This window comes from Furipterus horrens, unplaced genomic scaffold, assembly GCF_987537825.1.
Source record: "Furipterus horrens unplaced genomic scaffold, mFurHor1.1.pri manual_scaffold_5, whole genome shotgun sequence".
Taxonomy (NCBI): Eukaryota; Metazoa; Chordata; class Mammalia; order Chiroptera; family Furipteridae; genus Furipterus; species Furipterus horrens.
The window spans coordinates 22,601,172-22,604,317 of record NW_028327175.1 but is presented as its reverse complement, the minus strand read 5'-3'; the positions used below and the strand labels follow the sequence as shown (position 1 = coordinate 22,604,317).

The window sequence follows — 3,146 nt, the reverse complement described above, 5'->3', positions numbered from 1 at the left end:
AAAAATTTGCTTTTCAAATTCCAAGCAGGTTAACTGGTGTTTATGAAGAAGTGAGATTTCATTCCCATTTCCATATTGTTTGACATGTTAATAGACATTTATTAGTTTAAAAGATTGTATTGGATCACTAGGATACAATGATTAAAATGTTAAAATTCTTTGAAAATAGATGATCCTGGGTTATCTGTATGATAATGGTGGCATGTGTTTGTGAGTTGTTGCAGGTTTCAGACACTTGAGAGATAGGACTATAAAGGACTCACGCTTGTAAATATGGCGTGCATTTTAAAATTAGAGTCATCTGCTGCCAAACCTACATTCAAATTAATAATCTAGAAAATTTTTAGCTTGTGTTGCCTAGACATGAGATGGAGAGAGCCAGGCGGCCAAGTCAAGCCGTCTCTCGCCATAGACCAGTAACATCTCAGCAGCTGCGGGGTGGGGGGTGTTAGCACTCTCGCAAGACCTGAAGGGACCGCAGTGGTGGCGGTGACCCGATGAGAAGACCGGTAATCCTTCGTCTTGGGCGTCCAGTGCTGGAAGCGGCCTAAGTTTCTTCACCGGAAACCGTTTTCCAGGGGACGGGGAACGCCCACCGGGCGGAGAGGCCCACCTCCCGGAACTCCTCACTCTTCCGGAAGTTTTTCTCTGATCTGAACTTGCTTCCGCTCCCTTTCCCTGCACCAGAGAAAGGGTACTTTAGTGTCTCAGTCTCAGCTCCCCTAAACAGGTTGGCTGTCTCACTCCCCAAGTCGGGGGTCCTTCTTCTTGCTCTTAGGGAGCTGGGAAGTGGCACCTGGAGGGGACTGGCACCCAGGATCCTGAAGGAGGGGCAGAGAGGGCGCCGAACTCGGCTTCTGCCCCCTGGCGCCCGGAAGCAGCGCCCTCGGCCTCCCCCTCACACTGCCATGCACCCTTCCACCCGCCTGCTTCCTGTGATCGTGGCCACTGTGCTGTGGGGAGCAGCCCCCGTTTGGGGGCTCATCCGAGCGACTGCGGACCACAATGCCAGCATGGACTTTGCAGACCTCCCAGCTCTCTTTGGACCCACCCTCAGCCAGGATGGCCTTCAGGGCTTCCTTGTGGAAGCTCACGCAGCCAATGCCCGCAGCCCCGTTGCCCCACCGCCCCTCGCCCCGGACAGCCAGTTAGCCTTTATTGTCCTGCTGCGAAGATTCGACTGCGCCTTTGACCTCGAGGTCTTAAATGCTCAGAAGGCGGGGTATGATGCCGCTGTGGTACACAATGTGAATTCCAGTCAACTGCTGAACGTGATGTGGAACAGTGTGGCGATCCAGCAGCAGATCTGGATCCCGTCTGTGTTTATCGGGGAGAGGAGCTCTGAACACCTGCGAGCCCTCTTCGTCTACCAGAAGAGGGCTCAGGTGCTCCTGGTCCCAGACGATAGCTTCCTCTTGGGCTATCACCTCATTCCTTTCACAGGGATTGGAGGACTGCTGATTTTGGCAGGAATAGTGATGATAGTTCATTGTAGCCAGCACCACAAACAGCTCCAGCAAAATCGACTGACCAAAGAGCAACTGAAGCAGATTCCAACACATGACTATCAGAACGGAGACGAGCATGATGTCTGTGCCATCTGCTTGGATGAATATGTGGATGGGGACAAGCTGAGGGTATTGCCCTGTGCTCATGCCTATCACAGCCGCTGCGTGGACCCCTGGCTCACTCGGACCCGGAAGTCCTGCCCCATCTGCAAGAAGCCTGTTTATCAGGGTCCTGGCCAGGAGCAGCAGAAGGAAGAAACTCAGGGGCAAGCAGGTGGTGAGGAAGGAGAGCCAAGTGTCCACCACCCTGCCTCAGAACGGACCCCACTTCTGGGCTCTGGCTTCCCACTTCCCACATCCTTTGACTCTCTAGCCCCAGCCCCCCTCATTTATCCTGGGACTTCAATAGATCCCTCACCTTCTTCAATCCCCTCTTCTTCTTCAGGTGCCATCCTGGTCTAATACATCCGCCTCTCCCTGTAACACACACCGATTTGCACAGCTCCCCTTTCTTTCTTCAGTTTTCTACATTGATAAATGAGACATTTCCTTCCCAGGTTTCTCCCTTACTCAACCCCATCCTTTTGAGGGGTTTTGGGGTGCAGAGAGATTGGGTCTTCACTTACTGGGTTAATAAAAATTGTGGACTAAAAAATTATTCAGATATGTGTGAAACTGGTCAAAAACAATTTGAAAGAGCATCATATTTTTATAATTTGTGTCAAGAATGACAAAATAATTTCACACTTTATTTGAAACTATTTTTAGAGTATCTTAAATTTCCTTTGGGCTATTAACATTTTCATTTGGTCTCATAATGCAATTTCTCATATCTGGAAAAATTTCAATACATTCCTTTTAATCATTTTTGATTGGGATGAATATGAATGAAATAATCAACACTTATCTAAATGTTTAATTGTCATCAGTTGATGCCTAAAGATGCAAAACCATTAAAATGTCTACAAGGTCACGGCAAAAAATAACTTGGTTTGGGATCACTTGTCCTGTACTGTTTCCATGTGTTAAATGGCTGTGTAAATACAACAGATTTAATTGCTTTATACTGAATAGCATGGCCATTCTAATATGGCTAATTGGGGTGGAATTTTAAAAGAATGCTATCTAGGTTTGTCTTTTCATCTCTTGGAATTAAAAACATATTTAAATAAAGGAAACATGCAACATCAAATGCTTTTCACCTGACAGTAATAATAAATTGTTCAACTACAACAAGTCTGGAGCTGTTTTTGTGTAATTGTTTAAGTTAGTTAGCTAATAAGGGGTCATTAAATATACCCTTTCTTTTTAGAAATTAAGGTCATTTTCACTCTTTAATGATTGTTAATGTTAGCTAAGCTAGCTCTCATATGTATGACCAATTTCAATTCATCTCAAATGTCTAGACACTACATTGATAATACCAATGGCTAAATATTCTCAGTGTAACACTGTTATTTGGATTAGAATGTTCTGTCTCATGCAAGCCTTGATGTAAATACAACACACGAAAAAACTTCTTCTGGAAAACAGAATCTATTGTATCAGAAGAGATCTATTTAAGCTAATGTATAGTTTTTTTTTTTTTTTTCATAAAGATGCCTTCAAAATCACAATTTTAGGCCCGAGACGGTCCTA

At 45.3% G+C, this 3,146-nt stretch overlaps 1 pseudogene; it reads left to right on the top strand.

The window, feature by feature from the left end:
* The first annotated feature begins 908 nt into the window (after positions 1-908).
* Positions 909-1,970, top strand: LOC150008268 (E3 ubiquitin-protein ligase RNF167 pseudogene; annotated as a pseudogene).
* The last annotated feature ends 1,176 nt before the right edge of the window (positions 1,971-3,146 follow it).